The following is a 25,056-nucleotide window of genomic DNA, read 5'->3' on the forward strand; positions in this document are numbered from 1 at the left end:
CACCTAAGAAATTCACAGCTCTTTTCAAATGCCTGGATGCTCAGGAATTTCAACTCCATTCATGACTGCCTCTCATAATACAGAGTAGAATGCTTGTTCTAGTCAGAAATGTTACTGAAAAATCTTCAGGGTAAATATTTCTGTATTCAGGTAAAGATTGACACAATACACTGGAAAGAACATGAGTCCTCACAGATTATTTTTGCAGCACTCTAGGTACCTGCTTAATCTACTAAATCAACACGATGGGGCAAGCTGCTCTAAGACATAATGAGATTAGGGGGGGAGTTCCACATGTGAAGGAAATTTAATGCAAAAATTTGGTTAGGGTCTACTCATACACACTGTAATGAAAGAGAGACAAAGTCTACCTGGGTAACTTCAGTGTATACATTTATAATGAAAATAAAATGTTACCTTTCAAATATGCTTTTTTATTGATGTTGTTTTCTTTTACTTTGCTTTGATTTGCTCATACCCAGGTGTTTTGTTATTGTTATTAAACAACATACAAACTGTTGCTTTAGTTTAGAAAAGAGAATCTTGACAGTTATTAATATATTGCTTTTGGGAGACCTACAAGCAAATCTGAAATTTACATATAAAAAGACATTGTTGAAAAGGTCAACAGATATTCTATCAATCTATCTGTCTGTCTATCCATCTATCTATCTAAGGTAGATATAATCCTAATTGCTATTTGAGAATATTCAGATATTATTACATCAGTGAATGAGTTGGGAATTGAGTGTCCCTGAACACATTTTATTGAAGCTCATCCTTATTTCTATGACGCTTTTAGGTCCCGAGCTCTCACTGAAGATTTCAAAAGTGTATATTTGCCTACTGTAGTTGTTTATGTAACTACTATACATAAGAAAATCGTAAAGATAACTTAGCAGCTCTGATTTTATTCACAAAATATATAACTTCAAAACAAATATATTTGTAGAGTATATAATTTGTAATATTTTTGTAAGCCTATTTTCTTTGATTATTGGCTTTTTCATTTTCAGACAGATATCTCAAATTATTTGATTCTACGCAGTAATCCAGAAATTATCTCCTTTCAGGTCAGTTACCTGTTGCTCCCAACTCCCATCCTCAAATAATCCATTCATTTGTGTTCTGATAGCAAGACATATAAATACATGAAACTACTCAGCTCATTCTGAATAAAAATTAATTAAAGACAAAGTCCTATCCTCTTTATACATTTTAGTAAAAAGTTTTTAAAATCCTCTATGTATGAATACTTGCAAAATCTTCATTGTTCTGTAGAGTTCTCAAAATAGATGAACAGTGGCAGAAGATCAAGATCCAGAGATTATGCAAAAGGAAATTTGCTTTTGTTTCAGTTTTTCTGTGTATTTCTATTAGTGATTATTATGCTTCGAAAATATTCCTATTTTGTCTTTTCTTTATAAATTCTCTGTGTGAAGAAACAGTATTATGTATATTATGAGTGAACTGAAATCAGGTAGACATGTAATAACTGTGTACTAACTGCGTGTTATGGAAGGACAATCCAGGTGAAATGTCCTTGAGCAGTACTTTCAGTAGGAATGGTACAGGCAACTCTCAGTAGGCAGGCCTGGGATAATAGCAAAAAGGAGCCCAAGAAATTACCATCTCTCAGGACTTAAAACATCCAGTACATAAATTATCTCATGATACAAAAAAGGAGTGTGAATGGTTTCTTAAGTGTCTCAGGGTAGTTCTAAAGGATAAAAGCTCTGAATTTTTCTTCACTAGATATACCTACATTTCAAGTAAATGAAAATGAAAATGAAAATGTAGTCTGGAAAAGGTGCACGTTAGAAGAATTAATGCTGAAGCTCTTATTTTTAGAAAATGATATTTTTCATGTTTAATAAGATTTCACATGTACCATCTTCTAACAAGACATTCTTCAGTATAAGTATGGCTGGAAGCTGTTTAGTCAGTGTTTAAATTTGTAGGCCAACTGCACAGCCCTTCAGCATGGTGCCCAGGTTCAGTTTTCAGACAGACAGACAGATAGACACATTTTTTTTCATATCCTTATCTAGCAGGGATTTTCTGTCACAGTTTTACCCATCACCTCCGGGTTACTTCTATAGCTGCTCCATCACATATAACCATCTGGGATCCACTAAACAGCATGGCATACAGGTGGTGAGCATTCAGATTGGGGTAATAAACCACCTCAGACCATTAGACACAAGGTCATTAACACTCATCCTAAATGGAATGATATTTATATGGCTTGACCATAAAATACACATATTTAATACACCTGAATTCAAGCACTTGTTCTTAGCATTCAGCAGGACAGATTCTCTCTTACAAGAAGAAAAGTCAGCAGGGTTGCCACACTGTCCTTCATGAGAAATGTATTTGTCCACACATATCTTCTGAGACTTCAAGTGTCCACTTAAACTGGCAGACAAGACACAGTACCTGTGGGCACTCATGTCGTTCTTTCTCATAAAGGAGGAGAACATAAAGCTAATCTCAAAAGACCCCAGATAACTTTGTGTGTGTTAGGACACATTGCTGGCAAAAGTCTTCTTACCTAAGCCTGTAACAAAATGACACCATGTAAACTATATAAGATATCCAGAGTGTCTTATTCCTATACATTAATATTGCTTGAATCTCTTAAGCAGAAATATGTCATATATTTATAGAGGATGGTGCCATGAATCAGCCTTCCTATCACTGCTTTGCATAGGAATACAGTGGGAGCCATAAACTGATAGTTATCTGGCAAAGTCACTGGTAATTGCTAAAAGGCAAACATAACTCCCATTTTTGAGAAGAGTAGAAAGGAAGACCTGCGGAACTACAGACCAGTGAGCCTCACATTTGTACCTTGGAAGATCGTGGCACAGATCCTGCTTATCAAAGCACATGGAAGACAAGAAGATGATCCAAAATGCCAGAATAGATTCATCAAGGACAGAGTGTGCCTGACTAGTCTCCCAGCCTTCTATAGCAGAGTGACAGCAACTGACAACAGAAAACAAAACAATGAAAACTACCTGGAATTCTGTATGAACTTTCACACGGTCCTATATTACATCCTTATGTCTATACTGGAGAGGTAAATTGTAAGGAAGGACTATTTAGTACATAAGGAATGGGTTGGATGGTCACCGCCAGAGAATTATGATCAGTATGATCTTTATGTCCACGTAAAGGTGAGTCATGAGTGGTGTTCCCCAGGGTTACATTTTGAGACTAATGCTCCTTAATATATTTATAAGTGGCACGGACAATGGGATCAAGTGCACCCACAGGAAATTTGCAGAAGATAACAAGCTGAGTGGTTCATTTGACACAATAGAAGGAAGGGATGCTGTCTAGAGGGATGGAACTAAATGATCTTTGAGGTCCCTTTCAACCCCAGCCATTTTATGATTCTGTGTTTCTACGATTTTTTAATGTCTCTTGACAATTAAACAATCACTGTCAATTATGTCTTTTTGAAGATATCAACCACATAGCCGAACAATACAGAGCTTCATAAGATTTTTAATAGTGCTATCAATCTTCCTGTGGTGTTAAAAGTTTCATGAGTATTTTGGTGCTTTCCTAAATTAAAAAAGATTGTACATGCCATGATACAAAACAAGTTTGTTACTACAAAAAGAGATCAGTGGATTCATACAGTTAATTCTGTTTCCCTTCCATGTTTTTATTCACGGGTTGAAGGCATTCCATTTTATAACAAAGTGATCAAAGTCCATTTGTTAGCAGCCTGGAAGAAAATGAATTTTGTTTCACTGTTCTAGGACCTGGTAAAATCACTCAGTGAAAAAAAATCCTTATGTTTGAGAAGGTTGTTGATGCATTTCATAATAAACAAAACAGGAGAATGCTATTATGCACAACTTGATTTGTCAAATACTGTAGAAACCAAATTTAATGAATCTTTTAGAAAATAAGGAGCTCTATTGGTCCTTTAGGGAAGAAAATGAATGGAAAAGTTCAAACTTATTCATTTCAGTTGAATCACTTCAAGGATAACTCAGGATATGTGAAGCGCATTTGGATCACAGTTATCAACTTCAGCATCAAAGTCTATTCCTGGCTTCCTTTCTCATCAAAATGTAGCATAGGGCAACAAACAAATTTCTTGTGTTTTTTCAGAGGTGTACACTAGTGTACTATGTACCTTACTTTCTCTCACAGTATCTGACCTAGCATCATAGAAACCCTCAAGATTCCTGAAAACAAGAACTCTTAAAGGTCCTCGAGATTCAAGGTCAACATTTCATCAGTAGGATCTTTCTGTGTTTATTACTGAGTCCACAGTAATTGCATTTTTAGAGTACACAATAATTTAAGTGAATTTAACGGTATATTAGAGACAATGAAAGGGAAACTGCCAGAGTTCAGATCACAAAAATATTTAAGAAATTTTTGTCATTGTGAGGGAAGAATTACTTATTGTTAAAAGAATTAAACCATGAATGAAAAGAAAAATAAAAGGATTGTTTGAGCTCACTTAATTTCATGGAAACATGAACTTGGCTGTTGGTAATTCCAGACAGCATTTCTAGGCACTAGGAAAATAACCACATAACTGTGAAAGTTTGAAGGAACCTCTGTCCTACTTTCCTGCTCCAGTAGGATGCGATAGTTTACCCAGAATCGCATATGTAGATCTCTCTGAAGGTAATGCCTTCCATTTATTACCATGGGAACTACAATAGATACAAAGAGTAAAATAATGCTTTTTGATAGAGTAAATTCTCAGCTACAAAATACTATTTTTCAAAATAGTCACTACCATTAGCTATGCATTTTCAACAGTGATGAACAAGAACCTGCATCGTGCACTCATTTAAAATCTGCATCATTGGAGGTAACTCACTGTCTCTGTCACCATTGCTGAAATGTACCACCACTGCCTCACTATGCTCACATCCACTGTTTGATCTCCATAAAACTTCAGCAAGTGTTGATGAATGTCAGTGGATACAATTTTTTCCACATGGATAAGTTCAGTGACACACTTTTGCTTCATACTCATTCCCATGTCAGATGTCACCCTGTCAGACTGCCCCTCTGCTGCTCCCTGTCACATGGCAATAAAACATAATAGAATATTGGTGGGAAGTTTCAACATCTGCTGCCATACCACCAGCATTCACCTCTTATGTCATGGGCCAATATAATAAAAAAGGAGACACTGTTTTGGGAGCAGCCATCATAAAATAGGAAAAACAAACAAGCAAACAAACAAAAAAAACCACCCTTTTAGAATCGTGAACTATTTCATTCTTGTATGACAGCACAGAGAGAAGCATGCTGGTGAGTGTCTTCTCAGAGTAAAAGCAGTAACAATACTTTTTATCCATTTACTTTAAAATGCTTGTTTATGGATGCAACAGTATTAGGGAACACAAAATTTTAGGCAGCCCCTATGACTACAGACACATTTATTTGCCACTAGAAACAAAATGAAAGAAAAACTGTAATTACTTATTTACATAATTTTGAATCAATAGTATAGAAAAGGATTGAAGAAAAGTATTTCGGAAGTTCTATGTCCTTGCCTAATTTTATGAATAAAACAGATACTATATGTTCTACTTGATTCTTTAAGCAAAGTCTCCTTCAGAACTATCAAATATTTCCATGCTAAGAAACATGTTTTGTCCACTCTTCAATCAAACTGCTAAGGCAACACTGTTCAGAAAATAACCAGTTTTACTGAACATTAGAAAGAACTATATTTTCTCTTAGATAGCATGCCGAGTAACATTGGAAAAGAACCAGTGCCTCTCTATATTTCTAAAGAAACAATGGAGGGGGAACTGCATTTTAAAAGCATCCCTCCCTCAAAACAAAGAAACAAAATGAATTGTAATGAATTATAGTTTGACTAAATTCTTCAAAACTTAACCATCTGAATATTTTGCTGAACTTCCTTTATAAGTAACTACACCTAGTAGCAAGAGTAGCCTTAGTTATTTGTTTGTTTGTTTGTTTGTTTTCCACCCCACATGTTTGGCTCTTCATTCAAAAAGTAAAAAATAATTTTTGTCATTTCTTTAATTATCAGAGCCTTAATAGGATAAGTGTAATTTGCCTTTTTTTTTTTTTTTTTTTTGTCTCTCTGTTTTTTACAGCTGATTACTGCTGTATTTACTCTCCTTCTGTTTTACTTTACTTACTACATGTTGAAAAGAACAGTTGCAGTGCTATATAGGTGCTAGTCAAGGAGCAGCATTCTTGAGAAGCTGCATAATTTAGAGAAGTGAACTGAAATCCAAAATTAACCAAGCCTTGTTGCTAACTGTCTCTACCAGTTATTCATCTTGTGATCTTGCCTGAGTTTTTTTTCACCTTTGAGCCTCAGGATTTTACTTCTGTAAAATATGCTTAACATTTTCCCACTGCTGTTTTTGGGACAGAGAATGCCTATGTCGTGATGCCTACACAGTGCTTTGAATATGCATCGTGTTATATAAATTACGCATATTTTTAGAGTTTCAAAGAACTTCAGTACTTAGAACATTTAAAACATAACTCTGAATTAAAAGAACTTCCTAGTAACTGGCTCATCAACTGAAACTGTCACTTATGAAGCCACACTACTGCATATTTGATGAAAAATGAAAGAAAGTATTAAGAGTCTTACAGTAGTGATAGTAAATGGATGCAAATTTCTCTACTATTTTCAAATGGAGAAAGAGGCAAATTGTATATGAACTACATATTTGAAAGCTGCTCTTTCAAAAATCAAATTCTGATCATGATATGATGGTACAGGACAGTCTTAGGCACACTGGCTGGAGAAAAATAATTTCTGGATATGCAAATATTTGTTAAGTCATATTTGATGCACTTCTGCATAAATTTTAATACAGGCAGGAAGACTGAGCCCTTCCAGGGCACTAATAAGATGACTGACTGTATAAAGAAGCTGATAATAAGATTCAAATCAAACCTATCTGATAATTAAAAGTTGCATTTCAAAACAAATTACTATCATTTAGTTCAACCAATCTCAACAGATCAGGGAAGTAAAAAAGCGACTTAGATAAAGATAGAAGAAGACCAAAACTGAATATTAGAGGCAGTCCTTGGAAAGGCTATCATAGGGATATCACAAGGCATACTCACTGCAGTGTGAAACCTGGTCCTTTTCAGTATACTAATGTGTGTTTTATAAACTGATACATTGAATGTTTTTTCGGGTGAGGGAAGGTAAACACTGTGTTAAGCATTCTGTTGGCCAACTGGGGGACATGAGACTTTATGACAATATAAAATCACATTTTCAACCTTGAAATGTTTTCATTTTTAATTGGTGAAAGTGGACATTAGTACACTAGTCTTTACCATGTAAGGGGTCTGCATAAGGAATTGTCATTGAAACATCAGTTCTTGCCTTTGGAGTTGCATTTTTCCTCTTTCATCCTATAACAAAAATTCAAAAAAACAGTCATGTCATAGTTTGTTTCCATACTTATTTCTGGTCAGCGTGATGTATATTAGCTGCATAACTTGTGTTCATTTCCTGAGGTTTCTTTTTTTTTTTTAAATCTGTTTATTTTTCTTCCCTATTGCTTCAAATCAGTTAAAATAGTAATAATAATAATAATCTAATTATACATTGGCATTCTGTCCACATCCAAATTCTGTATAGGTCAGATTTCCCATAAAAAATAAGGATTATAATCAGTGCAGGAAATCATGATCCAAGCTAGCACTTAAAGGAAGAACAAGTAAAGAAAAGAAATAAAAAATATAAAGCATGAAAGTAAAGGTCATTTTCCCAGTTTTATTTTGAATCCCTTCCAAAATTTACAGTGCAGAATAAAAAATGTGTAACTCTCAATTTATTAAGATAAGCTCTGGAAAGAGTTGTCTTCATCTATTTTTTCCTACGTTAAGCTTTCACTTTTGCAGAGAAAAATATAGAAGGAAATCTATGATCTCTAAGAATGTATATAAAGGAATCAATATTTCTGTGGCTTGTTAAGTGTCTGAACACTTTGGGAATCCAAAGAGCAAGGATGTCGATCATTTTAGCAAATTTTGTTCATGCATGGAGTCCGCTGTTCTTCACAAGAGAAGGATGACTAAACTGAAAGATCTGTCTTACTCATGAGTATAGAGAACACATGAAATATGAATTTTAGTTGAAGCCTAACAATGGAGATAGTATTTCCTCACTTTTCTCCAGGAACATACCAAAGCTGCAAAATACTGATGACCATTAAAATTAGGTTTTCAAAATAGCAGAATTATAAAGGTATACAATGATATCCATTCTACACAGATAACCAGATTTCCTGTATGAGGAGTTAAAATATGGAAAAGAAAAAAGTCTTACTGTATTCTGGCAGGTCATGCCCATAAGCCTTCCTTTACAGTACGACAAATTTTGCATCAGCCCCTTACATCAGACTATGAATCTCACCTGGATGCTGACAAAAGGTGTCCTCTTAGCCAGCAACTTCATTCTGCTTGCTCATTACAGAAACTAGTTTGTGAAGGTCTGAAGGCTGAATGCAACCAACTGTTCTGTGGGAACAGTGAAATGCTATTCAACCTTAAATACCAAAGCTAAGATGGGAACACAGCAGATACTTCTCTTTGTATTACCACACCTTTTTCAACTGCAGTGTACAACACACAGTATTTACACAAGCTGGAAACATGCAACATTCATCATTTGCAGCTGAAGCATCCATCACAGATCTTGGTCTATCATTCCCTGTTGAAGAGAAATACTTGTAATACACCTCAATAACAGAAGTTTGAGAAGATGTGACCTCATCTTACAAAGGGTCAGGTTTCATTAGAGTAGAGAAAAACAGTGTTGAAGTGTTTCCATGGAGAAAGATGAAGAAGCAAGTCAGATGAAGCCTGTGAAAGTCAGGTGGTCCCTAAGGTATTGTTCACAACATATCCTACTGAAAGGCATCTAGCCAGAGGAGGTAGAGGACAAACTCCAGTGTGGAAATTAATGTTATTTCCTATTCTGTATAGTATATGGCAGTTGAATAAGAAGGAACTTTTGTTGTTTTGTTTTGGATTTTTTGCTTGAATTATACACAGGCAGACAGTGAGGCCCATCAAATTCTGTGCAGTCTTCTTGTAATTCTCCCCAGGGGAAAAAAAAAAAAAAACAAAAAAAAACAGAATTCATCCCAGATAGGTATGCTTGGTGTATGTAACACATGAAAACCAATTTATTTCACTAAGTGATTCTGCATTACTGCTATCTGCTTGGGGAGACTGCTTTAGCACTTAGGTGATGAATCTTGCTTCCTTCCTCTCTGATCCTACCTGACATCCATCCATACACTTCTGTCAGTAACAGCCAGCAGAAGGAGGAGAATTGTTCCAGTGCCTTTTCTGACTGCCCCATTCCTGGCCACTTCTTCCCACAACAGACCTTCTATCATCTGGAGTTTGTAGACATATTTTCTAGCACTTATTAATGCTGAGCTGCTAGCAAACATTTTGAATAAAGGCAGGAAACACTATTCTGCATGCCTGGCAGAACAGGTTCATTTATCTATGTGCTTTTTCCCTCGTAGAAAATTAAAAACACATCCTTCCCTCTTGGTACCTATAGTGAATAGGAGCAGATTGCCTATGTAATGACAAATCAATTCATGAACTTTCTGCTCCTTTACAGTGATGTCATGAATTAAACATAAATACAAGGCAGAGACCTGCTGCCTAAGGCAGACCAGCACAGGCTGTAACACTGTGTTTGCAGTCAGAGTGTTCGCTGTTTTCTATGCCTGGGTTTAGAACTGGAGAGGCAATTTTGGAATATAACTATGGATGCTATATTCTGCTAGATAACTATGCTTGAGAACAGTTTGATCTAATAGACTCCTACTGAGGAGCTGGGGATGTTCAGCCTCTTGGTATGAAAGACTTCTTGGCAATCAACAGAATATCAAAAGACTTGTCACCAAATAAACAGCACATTCAGGAAGAGAAATTAGTATTCACATTATTTTTCCTAAGCTAGTTCATAAATACAAGTAGACTTTCCACCCTCTCCTAGTATTTTACATGTGTTTTCATTGGGATATTTCAAACAATAATTGTTTTTGAATATGTTGTCAATCCAAGAACATAGTTATAAAGTGGTTTCTTTGGATAGATTTTTCCAAAGCTGGAAAATTCTACATTTCAATTCCCACAGGTTTGCCTTCCCCTGGTGCAGGTGTGGTTTAGAAATTGCTAAGGACAAAAAATACCAGAAAGATTGCTTTTACTGATTCACTGAGGAACACTTTTCACAGTCCTAAAAGTTTGAAATCCAGCAGGATTTCAACTGAAAACATTTGCTGAGCAATATAATATGCACAGAGAAAACACCACAACTTGTACAGCACCTGGGTTCATAGGAATGAGTGGATGGATTTGCAAGGAAACAGAACAGCTTTGCCTTCTTACAGCTATCCTATATTTCTCTTATGGAGGCACATATTGGATAGCAGGTGTTCTCATCACTCTATTCTGGGATGTCATCTCCCAGATGCGAGATTAGAGTACCAAAGTGCCAGGAAGACATTACCATTCTCTTTCTGACCAAAGGGAACAGGTGGTTACCAGAAGTCAGATGGCAATAATCTCATAGGGCACCCAGTTGATCCATATGTGCTAGGATGTGTCATTCCTCAAGTGCTAGAGAAGCAGAAGAAAAAGACCAGCAGTGATAGAGGATCTGCTTTTTAAGCTGTCTTAATAGGAAAACTTTTCTTTCTGTACAGCTTTGACTCTGAGAATATATAACCAAAGAAGAAATTTCAGGTGTGGGATTTCTGATTGATCTGTAGCTGTCAGATATTGATAACCTCTACCAAACCAAAGCAAATAGCATTTGACAGGATGCCTGTTGTTGCTGGAGTGTCACCTGGTCTCAGAATTTGAAAAATGAATCCTCAAGTCATTATAGCTTCTCTCACATTTGGAAACATCAATCTTTCAACAGTCTGTGTTGACACAGTGGACTAGTTGCTAGCAGTAGCCTACAAGTAGTTTCAGCTGCTGGCAGCATATCCCATAGGTTATTCATAAAAATACATGACATTGGACATGACTCTATCACAACAGCTTGCTAACTCACTTACCACATTTATCTATCTATCTATCTATCTATCTATCTATCTATCTATCTATTTATTTATTTATTTATTTATTTATTTATTTATATTTGCAGCCTGGAATTCCCTGGATGTCCTTGGGATTCATTATTCCCATTGTTTATGGTTAACGGGAGAAATATTATGCCTTTGAGCTGCAGAACCTTTTTCTCCCTTTGATCAACAACTCCAGTTCGATTCAGAACATATAGATAGGAACTAAAAGTTTAACGTGAGACATTGTCAAGTATGGTTGAAACATTTTTCTATATAAACAAAGATCATGCAATGTTTCTGCATCATCAGTTATTCTGTATGGTCTAAAGATAAACCTTACATTTTCTTCCAGAGATGTTCTGGACCAAAGTGAACAACATAAACAAAAACCTTAGAAAAAATGCGTACAACTTTTTAATTGAAGCACCTAATGAAATGTTTACTGAATAGTCGTATGGACACATCCCTATATCTGAAACTGATGTTCTAAAACTAACATATATGGAAAACAAACATTCACCTGATTTAATAAAGAATAACTGGAAAAATGTATGAAAAGAACTGTCACTTTCTTGTCCTTTGTTGCTATAGATTTTTCCCTTTGAAATTCTAAAACAGATGAATTCTGCCTCTGTTCCACCTAGAACACCCCTATCTGTAGTGTAAGTGGATTCTCTAAGCAGAGATCTGAAGCTTTAGGTTTAATTAAATTAGACAACTGTTAGAAGATCAGATTTACACCAACATTTAATAGATAAGAAATGTTTAAGAATAATAATGTTTTAATGTGAATAATGTAAACACTGCAATATAGCAAACTAAATCCAGGTGTGGCCTCAGCTCACACGGAAGGTCTGCAGATGTTTCTAAAAAATTAAGTCAATTCATTTGCAGCTTGGGCAACAAAAGCCAGATTTCTTCTCTGTTCATAACTTTGTTCATGTTGACAGTGAGGACATTCAGGTTTGGAAAAGCTTACAATAATTCTATGCTCTAGTGAATCACCCTTAATAAAATCTTCTGTTCATTTTGTTTTTATCATTGTGCTTATGCTTTATTTTCAGCATTTGATCAGATGTACTGAAGGGCAGAGGAAAGCCTCTCAGTTAAGTAAAAAAATGTCAGTTCCAAGCTGGTTTTATGTTATAAGATGTATTAAACTAAGTATTTAAATTTACCTGATCATGAAAAAGCTTATCCAAACAAAGCAAGCCTTAATCTTTCATGCCATGGTAAATATAACTGGGAATGTCTATGTCTAGTAGTTCAGTTAGCAAAGATAAACAAAACAAAGAAAATACAAAGAAAGTCATTCAGGAACCACCTGCAGTCATCAGGACAATACAATTTCTGCAACTGACCAAACACAAATAAATAAATAAATGAACAAACAAATAAATAAATAAATCCTAACTGAAGAAAATACATACTTGTTTACATCAGGGTTAACTTACAGTAGTCTATCACGAGATCCCCATAGCAAAAATTTAAAATATTCTTCTGGAAGCATACTAATACTATACTATACTTTGACTCCTGGTACATTTCAGCAGTCCTGAAAATCAAGTTCAGACAGAAAGTTCACAAGGTAAAAACAGTGATCACCAAGTAAAATCACAAATAAAGCCAAAACCACAATGTGTCAATCCAGGAGAAAATGGAAATATCTGCAAAAAACTTCTCCAGGTTATTGCAATTAGTAAAGATGTGAAAACATAATTTCTTCAACACTGCAAAAATATTAGTTTTCACACTTCAGCACTGTGCTCAGGAACTAACATAGAACAAGTTTGACTCTGAAAAATTTGCTTTAGCGAGCTGTTAGTGTTCTGTACTATCTATAAACTGCTTGCTTTAAGTAGCAGCATATGTTCAGATAACCGCAAGATACTGGAAATCTATATTTAGAAATAAATACTTTCAGAAACAATATAATGCTTTCTGTGGTTAGGCAACTTAATTTTAAAATGTGTACTGACAATGATCATGAATTTAAATGAGTACTTTTTGTAGTATTTAATTTCATGTTAAAACTTTTTAAAAGCTGAAATTTTACAAATATAAAAGAAAACTCTTCTAAGCCAACATCAACTTGACTGAAACTGGCACCACTGCACAGAAAATCAACATAATTTCTATCTATAAATTTCAAGAGGAAAGCGTTTGTGGAATAAGTTAATTTCAAAGGATACCTAAGTTCTTCACTGCATTTGGAAACACAGCGGTGTTCCTCAGGGGTCAGTGCTGGGTCTGGTCTCATTCAATATCTTCACCAGTGATCTTGATGAGGGGATCCACTCTCAGCACAAAGCTGGGAGGAATGGTTGACACACCACAAGGCTGTGCTGCTATTCATCAAGACCTGGACAGGATGGAAAGCTAGGCAGAGAGGAGACAGATGAGGTTTAACAAGAGCAATTGTAGAGTCTAAGGAGCAATAACCACATGTACCAGTACAGATTGGGTGATGATCTTCTGGAGAGGAGCTCTGCGGAGAGATACCTGGGTTTCTGGTGGAGAACAGGTTGGCCAGGAGCCTGCAATGTGCCCTGGTGGCCAAGGTCAATGGCACCCTGGGATGCATTAAAAAAAATGTGGCCAGCAGGTCAAGGTAGGTGATCCTCCACCACCACTCTGCCCTTGTGAGGCCTCACCTGGAGTAATGTGTTCAGTTCTGGGCTTCCTTGTACAAAAAAAGTCAGGGATCTCCTGGAAAGAGTCCAGCAGGGGACCACAAAATTGATAAAGGTCCTGGAGCACCTCTCTTAGAGGAAAAGAGACTGGGGTCTGTTTATCCTTGAGAAAAGACGACTCAGAAGGTGTCTGATCAATGTCTATAAATATCTAAGGTGTAGGACATAAAGGGACAAAGCCATACTCTTCTCAGCTGTGTGTGGTGATAGGACAACGGTAAAGCAGATGAAGTTCTGCATAAATGTACATAAGAACTTCACAGTAAAGGTGATGGAGCCCTGGAGTATGCTGTCCAGTGAGGTTGTGGGGTCTCCTTCTCTGGAAACATTCCAGACTTGCTTGAATGTCAATCTGTGCAACCTCCTGTAAAAAGCGAGCTTTGATAGGGAAGTTGGACTTGATGATCTTTGGAGGTCCCTTCCATCCCCTATAATTCTGTGGTTCTGTGTGATTCTGTGATTTATTGTAAGTGGATTTTCATGTCATGTTTTTATAAAAGTACTGGTAATGATCAAGAGATGCTATGTTAAATATTACTATATTCTATACTAAGACATCAAAATAAAGGTTTGGAAGATGCATTTAAAGTGCAGTTATAAAGTCTAAGATGAAAAGTTTTTTTCTAATACACCAATTTCAGAGATTATATCTACCCAGTCCTGTTGGATAATTTCTCTCTCTCAAATATATTGAAGGAATCACCACATCTTTTGCCAGCAAGGTTAAGTCAGAGGACTGTTGTTGTTAATGGAAGGAAGGTAACTTGACATATCAGAAGAAATACAGTATTTCTTTGCATTGACTTAAAGGAATCAGGATGAATTACTAATAGAGGTTAGCAGCAAAAAAAGCGATAAGCAATAGATAACAAGGTCAAAAGTTTTTGCTGAATCATCTATTATATACCTCTGTCTCAAGGACTGACTACTACTCTGCAAAATTAGAATCCTAGCAGTAAAAAAAAAAAAAAAATTAAACCTTGTTAGTAATATGAAGTTCAGAATGCAGAATACTGTGCATTAAACTACTAGCTGGATGAAGCGACATTTCTATACACGATTCTACTTCTAAAGATACAGAAACAAGGTATTGTATAGATGCTTATACATAAACAGTACTGTACTATACTTATACTGTACTACCTGAGTAAAACTTGTAGTTACACAAGTGTTGCTCAGCTGTCACAAATATCTTTGAAACAATGGATCTATATGAGAAATTAATCATTAGAATAGCAAATGACCTTTAGAAATTGAACTACTGAAACAAAATTTTCTTAACAAGAATTGTCCTATGCTGACATCTTGCCACCATACTTTCACAGATTCTTGTCTGAGGTCTCAGGGATGTAAATAGTTAACTTTCCTTTAGGCTTAGTGTATTACTTAGATTGGATTTAAATGACCAGAAATACCTGAGCTAAGTTTAACTACGTAGCTGGGGACACAGCATTAACAAGAGAAGTGCATTTACTAGCAACTTAATTCAATAACTGTTAGTCTGAAGATGCAAAAAATATTATTGAGGATATTACTGGGGCCACATGTTTAACTTTCATTCTTGGTAAAACTGCTGCATATTTTCTTATTCTTCAAAATATGAGAGCTGCTGGTGTTTAAATGATAAAGTTAATCTTGATAAGCCATCTCCATAATCAACTAATGAAGAAATTCCTGTGCTTGATAACAGGTGTGGGCAGATAACAGAGGAATCCACCTCTGCATTTTCTTGATAGCTAGAAATGGAAAAACTAACTGTAGTCCAAAGATATGATAGGAGAGGAAGAAAATCTGTTAGAAACGTGAAACTCCATCCACACAAATACTGATGAAACTTGCAAACTCTGAAGATAATGGTTATGCTCCTATTCAGTTTTACATAGAAGCTTTCTGCTTTGCTTAGTGTCCTTGAAGCAAAGGTAATTGTTTTTTTCCTCTCCTGTGAGCATAATGTGGGATATGACTGCTCTCACCCTATAGGCAGATGCATCAAACACTAATTACACTGGTAAATCAGAAACAAATTCTGTTAGTACATCCAAAACTAGTAGCAGGCTTCATCTATTTAAAAAAGCTCTGTCACTCTTATCTGTTCAAACACAGAATTTTCCTTCACTTAAAGTGTCATGAAAGTAATTCAAATCTAACAGTCAGGTGGTAAAAGAAGTACATATATAATTCTAGTAATCTCATAAAAAAAGGGAGGGTTCATTTTCAAGACATCTTATGACCTCTTTGACGAAGACAATTGCTATTTCAGTGCTGTATCTGGCAAGTTCGTTTTCATGTTTGTATATTCTAACGTAATTACATTCTGTTTGAAGATATTTAATGTGTCTTATTTTATAATGTTTTTCTTAATCAATATTGTTGCAATTACTAGCAACAATACTTCCCCTTCTCCCCCCCACTCTTATCATCCATTAGAATGGTAGAAAAAACAAAATCATCATTCTCCTTGACTGTCTATATGTTCAAATAGTAGATCCTTCTTAATCTCTGGCTTGATGAATATATGAAAGGACTTCATACTTTGTGTTTATTTATTCTTAAAGTATTCTGTGTTCATTATGGATGAGATAAAAAAACCTCATTTGTAAAGCTACCTGGGTTCAAAAATGAATGTTCTAAGAACATATTATAAATAATGAACAGAATTAGTACAGTCTTGTTTTGGATAGCAGTTAGAGCTAAAGGTAAAATATAGGTATGCAATACTGCCAGAATTGAAAGAGAAACATCACCTCAGTTTGGTGAGAGAGATTCTGGAATTTATAAAGATGCTTACTGAAAAATCCATAATAACCTATTTCAAATTTAATGTTTTAAGTTTGCTATTAGTGTTAGTCATAGGCTGTTGAGCACAGTCTAGTATTTCTAAAAAATATTCAGCAGAATGGTGAGGATTGTTTACATTCTGGTCTTACAACCTTGAGTGAGATGTTGGGTTGCTCAGTATTAGTCAAGTTCAAGATTCAAGTATAGAACAAACATACTCCATTAATGGGAAAAAAAAAAAACAAACAAACAAAAAAACCCAGCTTAAATTAAGCAATATTTGTGTGCACTTCTAAATAGTTTTTTTTTTTTTTTTTTTTAATATTTCTGTTACTGCTACTAAGCATATATATACATCTCTCCACAAATATAACAAGTGCTTTTTTCCAGAAGTTATATTTTCTATGTAACAGTATCCGAATACATTAAATGTCATATATGTTAAAAATAATAATAATAATAATAAAAAAATCTAAAGAAGCTGAATCATATGACACTATGATTTGCCTTTAAACAATTGTACTATACTGAATTCTGCATGCTATCATTTTGGTTTAGTAGCTCTTTTCACACATTCTATCAACTCATTTAGCTACCCACACAGTAAAGATGCAGAATTTTAATATTGGTCTATATTTCTCTCAGGCAGTGAATTTAATGTAGACAAATTCTTCCATGGCATGTGATCTAAGTTAAATACTATGAATATTCTCTAATTTTGTGATCTTACATTCATTTCATCAAAGCTGCACAGGAAAAACATGTTGGTAAAGAGTGTTTCTATGATTAGTGCTGTCCTTGATGCCGTCAGCAGTGCCACTAAAACCTGAAAAAAACTTTAAGATAGACTACTGAAGTCATCTACTTGGACAGGGACAGAGTTCCTTTGATTACACTCTCTGGAGGATATTGAGAAACTTTAATCAAGTCAAGCTTCTCTCCAATTTTTTATTATTATTTTTTTTAAGCATCATTTCTCTATTGAGGGTCTCTGAAGATTTCCAACCTCTTTGGGTCACATAACTCAATGCTAAAATATCTGTGACTTATTTCAGAACAAATGTATAACTGCTTAAGGAATACTTGAAAGATTCTCTTTTTCTTTTTTAATTTCTCTTTAATGAAAGATAGACACTTGCACCTACTGTATTAGCAGATTTAATTATAGATGATGTACCACAAAGATAGTATCTCAAGAATAGTCATTGAATGTCAATTAGAAATCAAAGCTGTTTTCAACTCATGTGGATAGCAAGGGAACAATGAGACTAACATGCACATACACACAAAGCTTCCGAATAGTCCTCAAATCTTCCTTCTCAAAGACCTTGACAAAAATTTGCTGTACAAAAAATGCAAATGATCTCAGATATCAAAATGTGGGGAGAGAAGAATTTGTCAGGAATAGATCATATCAGAGAGGAATTCAGTATATTTTTCAGTGATTAAATACCTGAACTATCTCTAAAAAAAAAAGACCAAATAGGCTTTTCAGTAGCTTCTTAGGACTGATATGGTATCTCAGTGAAGGTGCTATAAAGACATATTCTTAGCTGAAAAACAAAGGTTTCAAAGCCTTTGTGTGTGGACTCTACTTCCTGGCCATTTCAAAATGACTCTGAATCAACAAATGTGTAATTAGATCTGTAAGCCCTAGTTTTTTTTTACAAATAAACAAAAGATAGGATTTCCAGACTCCTGAAAAACTTCTGATAGGGAGAGATAAAGAGTGGACCTAAAGAGTGGTGAAATTCTTTTCCAGCCATCACAAAAATCACTCGCTACAATGCTGACAATAAATATCAGGCAGACTATGTGATAATGCTGGCTAATCCAGTGCCAATACTCATCAGGTATCTTATTTTCTGCAGTTCAAGAAACTTTAATTTAAAATCATATATTCCCAGGATAAAATGAATTTGAGAAGTCAAAATGAAGTAGCCAGAACCTTTAGTGCGCTAATTGCCATTTAGAATCACTCTCATAGGGATCTACAAAGAAGAGGACAATGCTTTAATGTTTCCAACATAGAGCGTTTCCCCTATTTCATGCAGCCTAATTGTCATGCAAGCACAGAGAAATAGAAGCAATGCCTCTTACATTCATTATATGTGCTAGCCAAGTGACTGAAAGTATCAACACCTGTCAGATGTTCATACACTGACATCCTGGCAGAAGTCTGAAAAAGGTGACCTCCCTGTGCTCCCATATTCTTTGGTAATGCTACATCTCTCTTTGCTTGCAAATGCTTCAGCCAAGTCTCTTCATGGGAAAGCTATTTTCATAGTTTATGCTAATTTATTGATCCATCATACATTCCTTTTTGTATCCAGACACACTGTAGTAAAAAGACAACTGTGACGTAAATGTTAAGATGACGTAAGTGTTAAGATCTAAATATTGTTCTCAGTATTGAAATGTATCTCATACTGAAGAAAAAATCAATGCAGACCTCCCCTTCATCTTTGCTGCACATAACTAAGGACAAATCTGTATTGCTTTGTTCATCTCAGAAGGCATGTCTATGGGTTATATAGCAAGACATTTGATTTCTTCACACTTTTTCCTTAAAGTTCCAGAATAAAGAAACATAGAGAAACATAGTAGAAACAATTAGAAACATAAAAACTGGAATGAGTTAATCATTTTATCATGACCTGAGAACTTTATGTGAAAGAAAATATAATGCATAATATTTATAGACCAAATTTCAGATGCAGTTCCTAGATGGTCAATAAAAAATCATTTCTTTTTAGTTCTTCTTATTCAGCCTAGTTGAAATTAAAATAGTGACAGAAAAAAATTCTGTCAAGAAAGTGGTGAAGTTAGTAGGAGATGATATTGATATCTCTTTTTCAGCATTTATTTTTGCTATGTAATACACATCATATGTTCAGAAAAATGTAGCTGAAATTATTATTATTATTATTATTTTTAAATCAATATGTCAGATTTTTCAGCTACTTTCTTTCACTTTCTATATATAAAATAAAACTGCAGGTAGAAACTCAAGTGTCAAGCAGTGTACTTATTTGCAACAGTTTTGCTCAACCTGAGGAAAACAAAAAAGCATTAAGATGTATTTGTACTGAAAAAAAAGAGCAATTTTTTGCAAGAGCATAGGATCTCAGAATCATAGAATGGTTTGGGTCGGGAGGGATCTTTAGGATCATATAACTCCAACCCCCTGCTATAGGCAGGGACTCCTCTCTCTAGACCAGGTTACTCAAAGCCCCATCCAGCCTGGCCTTGAATGTTTCTGGGGTGGGGGCATTCATAACATTACTGGGCAACCTGTTCCAGCGCCTCACCACCCTCACAGTAAAGAGTTTCTTCTTAATATCTGGTCTAAATGAATCCATCACAGTGTATATTCCATATCAGAACATGATTATGACATTACCAGAGCAAATTTCTGAAAGAAAGTATATTCAAGACATTTGCCACAGTTTTGCTTTTTGTCTGTTAGGGTGATAGTACCACTAGGTCCAGTGAAGAGAAAGAATGGGGAAAAAAAAAAACAAAAAACAAACAAAAAACAAAACAAAACAAAACAAAAAAACAAACCAAGAACCAGTAGGTCCAAATTTTGACTCTTACAAAACTTGCTACAGGAAGCAGGAGAACAGTGTATTCAAGACATTTACCACAGTTTTGCTTTTTGTCTGTTAGGGTGATAGTACCACTGGGTCCAGTGAAGAGAAAGAATGGGAAAACAAAAACAAAAACAACAAAAAACAAGAACCAGTAGGTCCAAATTTTGACTCTTACAAAACTTGCTACAGGAAGCAGTAGAACAGTGTAGAGGAACAGTGCAACAGATATCTTCCCTGTCTTAGCATATGTAGTCATTTTAGTGCAGGGAATATTTAATTACAGTAACAAGTCCTTCTCTCTTGCCTGACGTATTGCACAACATGAAGTTATATTTTTACCAGAGCACTTGAAAAACATGAAGCATTGTATTTTTAACCAATTGTGCTATGTTGAACTGGGAACATATAAGAGTTGGATGTACATTTTTGTTTTTCCTCATCCAGCAGTGTAAAAAAGAAAATTACTTGGTCAAAAAAATCTACTTTAATAGGTGTTGTATTACCAGGAAAAAAAAAAAAAAAAAAAAAAAATCTTTTCTAGAAGTAGTTCTTGTTGCTTTTAGTATTCCATTCAGAAGTCTCCCAGAGAACATAAGTTCATAAGCAGAAGAGCTGTTTTTCAATACTATTTCTGTTTGATTTCTAGTATTGTCAGGGAAAATACTGCAATTTGTAGTTTAGCTAGAGCAGCTTATTTCAGAGAAATGTATATCTAAGTTCTTTTGCAGAATTAACAAATATTGAAACACCACAGTTTAAACATTGTTGTAATATTGTGGGCAAAATTGCATGCCCCTACTATACTGTTCCTGTAGTTTTGCATTTAGACTATATTTATCTCCTAGCTACTTGGGGCAGTATTTTTCAAATTAACTTTGATCCATTCCATCAGTGGGCTAAAATGAATTTTCATCAGCTGAAATAGTGTCCCTCCCAGAAGGCAAAAGATAAAAATAAAAATTATGTTAGTCAATTGTGGAAGTAAAAATGAAGAGGCTAAAAAAAAAAAAAAAAAAAAAAAAGCATAGTTTCCAAATAGTAAGTAGTGCTGATAGCCTTTCAACAGATTAAAAGATGTAGGAAAGCAATTCAGAATATTAAGAGTAATGCTAGCTGAAAGACAAACCTAGATCTTCCATCTCACAATGGATTACAGTTTTATATTTGCTTATGCCATAAATCTGTAAAGAAAATAAAAATATAGACATTTCTGAATTTAACATTGATTGAGATACAGCTATAAATGCATAAGATTTTTGTACAGATTTTTTTTTCACACATTTTTTTTGCTATTCTTGAACTTAAAAAATTCTATTTACTGACCGAAAAATGTGCATTCTATGATTCACAGTGATCTTTACCTGACCATGAAAAATCATTCAGTGCCTTAAGAGGTTTACTTCATCCTTGAAACAACTCCAGCTGAGAATTTCCTTCAGAAAGGAATCAAGCAGGGTTTGGACTACAATTCCCACTAACTTAACTTCTATAAGGTCATAGAGAGATTTCGTATTTCAGGAAAAGAAATCAGAAGTTCTGATTTTTTTATTTTTATTTTTATTATTATTTTTTTTTTCTGATCATGATTCAGAATGATGCAGATCCAAAATAACATAACTAATAACAGACCTAACTCAATTTACTTTTCCAAAGAAAATAGAGACTGCATCCAAATAATATATAGAACATTACAATATTTTGAAGAATTTAACTTTATCATTTGAGAAACAATAAATTTTAGTATGTATATAAGAAATATAGTGAAAGTCCATCTGTCACCATTTACAAATCCACATCAAATTTTAAAATGTTAAGACCTTCAAATATGGCAATTATAATAAGATTAATTAAGTAAAATACACTGCTGTTTTTGTGTTTTATATAATTAGTCTACATCAACAGTGGCATAAATACTACAGTTCTGCAACTTCTTATTACATTCTACTTATCATAAAAATGTCATCCACATAAAATCAACTGCTTTAGACAAAATGTTGCAGGACACTCAAACCATGTATAAAGTACTTCCCCAGTAAAGTGTTATTTTTTAAATAATTCCCTCAAAATATATTGCTTAGTATAATTCTTCTTACAGCAACTCATGATGTTTACTGACTTGTCAAAAACCACTGAAAGCTTAGAGATATCTCTGTGAAGTTTTGAGCTGATACCTGAAAGATAATCTGACAGTTACATGAATGAAATTGGATAACAATAGCAGTTTAATAAGAGCAAGTAAAAATAAGATGTATGTGAGTTACAGAGTCCTCCAGCAGACCTTCATCATTCTCGTGAGAAAGATTTGAGATTGTCAAGAATCTACCAAGACAAGATTTCTTTTTTGAATGATAACTAGACTTCACATAGTGGTTATTTAATGTTAGGACTAAGCTAAATGACTACAAGAGACCCTCAATCTGAAACCTTAAAGCATCAGCATGTTAATACAGTTTATTAAATTTAAAATATCAACTATTGATCTTTGGCTAGCTATTAGTCACTTCTAACTCTCCAGCTTCTAAAATGTATTATATGAAGTTTTCCTGGTCCCTCTAATACTATCATATTCTGAGGTAAAAGAACATGGATGCAACTGATACTAATTATCACTACCACCAGTTCAGACCTTTGCTGAAGGATTTTTATTTTTTATTTTTAAATCCAAAGATTAGATCTCTAATTTCATTATGAAATATAAGTCTTAAATTATTTGGTATAATGTATGCATTTTATGTATTAATATGTCACAATTATTATTTTTTTTTAAATTAATGAATAATTGAACATAGCTGCCTCTATTTTTCAACCATAGGGTTTTGCACTGATTTACATAGTGTTCTGCTGTATAGATTTTAAAATGCTAAGTTATTTTAAGTTACACCACAGGAATTAAACTCATTAGTATATCTTGTTTAAATCAAAATATAACTGAGAATTATGAATTTCTCTTTTTATTTGTAAGACAATGATTTCCATGTTGTACTTAGGTACTGAGACAGTGTCATTTAGATGTTACCATTTTCACAGTAATATTGGTACCTATTTGGTGCCATCAAAGTTGATTTTTTTTTTTTTTTCCTTACATCATTACAAAATTTAAAGTCCTGCTCTACATCTACTAAAAGTTGAAAGATACACTGCAAAATCTCAGCTGATATTACCAAAAACCCAGATGAATATTTGGTTCTACAAACTCTCTCAGGTTCCTATGGGGCTTCCCAAATGAATAAGTGACAATGTATTAGGTAATCTGAAGTACTGATGTTGAGTCTGCTCACCGTGGCTACTATACATAAGTTGATATGTACTGGTTTATTATCTGTGCAAAGTTTCAGTTCTGGCTAAAACACTGGGACTCTTTTTGTCCAGAGCAAATGTAGGAGAGTTGATTTTTTGTCCCCTAGCCTCCCAACTTGCAAGACACTGCAAAAGAACTTAGGAGTCCTAATTGATGAAAAACTTAATATGAGCCAGCAGTGTGAGCTTGCAGCCTGGAATACCAATGATATCCTGTGTTCCATCAGAAGAGGAGTGGTTGGCAGAATGAGGGAGGCGATTGTCCCACTCTAGACTGCCTTCATGAAGCCACATCTGGAGTACTGCATCCAAATCTGGGGCCTCCAACACAGGAAAGATGAAGAGCTTTTGAAGAGAGTCCAGAGCAGGACTGTGGTCCAAGGGCTGGAGTACTTCTCCTGTGTAGATACACTGAAGAAACTGAGCTTGCTCTGCCTGGAAAAGAGAAGGTTGTGAGACCTCATTACAATCATTCAGTATTTAAATAGAGTTAATAAAGATGAGGGAAATCAACTTTTTTACACAGACAGGTAGTGATAGAACAAGGGGAAATGGTTTTAAACTAAAGAAGGGGAGATTTGGACTAGATATATGGGGGAAGTTTTTTTTCTGAGAGAGAGTGATGAGATGCTAAATAGGTTGCCCAGACAAGTGGTGGATGCCTTGTCCCTGGTAATGTTTAAAGCCAGTTTGAATGGGGCCCTTCGGCAATCTGATCTAGTACTTGATCTAGAGGTTGGATCTTGATCATCTTTGGGGTTCCTTTCAATCAAAAAGCAACAAACAGACAAACAAGCAGCAACAGCAAAACAGTATGTTTATGGAAGTTGGAAAGACAGATGAGAGTGATAGAGTGATGAGAGAACAGAAAAGTTAGTTCTAGTGAAAGAATTGGGTGGATACATAGTCATTAGAGAAATAATATTTCAGTTTCATACATTCCTAAAAAAGGATAAGTACAAGTGTATGTTACATTCAGGAAATCGTTTAATGGATGCTAAAACTGATTTTGTCTTTTTAAGTAGTTCTTACTATAGGTGAATTTTCAAAATAACAATATCATGTGAATACATTGAAAGAAAATTCCCTTTGCATTTGTATCTTTCCTATTCTCCTTACTTTGATGATAATTCTAATTAGATTGTAACTGAATAGCCTTTTATACAGCCCAGCATTGAAAGACCACACATGGTTAAATTTTCTGATTCTTTTTAATGGAGTAATTTGTAGTATAGTGCTGAAGAATTATCCATAAAAAGTAAGAAAACAAGAAAGGAAGAAAGGAGAATGGAGGAAATGTTTCTCCCAGGTTAACATTGTTGCAAGATAAGGTGATACGTTAGTAAATGAAGATCAGAGTCAGTTGTGAATTGCAACAACTTTGCAAAACATAGAGTTTTTATCTTCTATCCTGAAAGAGGAGTTACTGCAGTGACTACTCTAAGATCAGACCTCATTCTGCTATTCTTCTACAGCCTAAGGTAAGGACTCTTTCGCTTTCACAATACATGAAGAATTCATGAAATTCACCTGTGCACAAGAAGGAGCAGTCTCATCTTTCAATTTTAGATTGCTAGT

The sequence above is a fragment of the Phasianus colchicus genome, chromosome 3 (genome assembly GCF_987193195.1).
Source record: "Phasianus colchicus chromosome 3, bPhaCol1.hap1.1, whole genome shotgun sequence".
Classification (NCBI taxonomy): Eukaryota; Metazoa; Chordata; class Aves; order Galliformes; family Phasianidae; genus Phasianus; species Phasianus colchicus.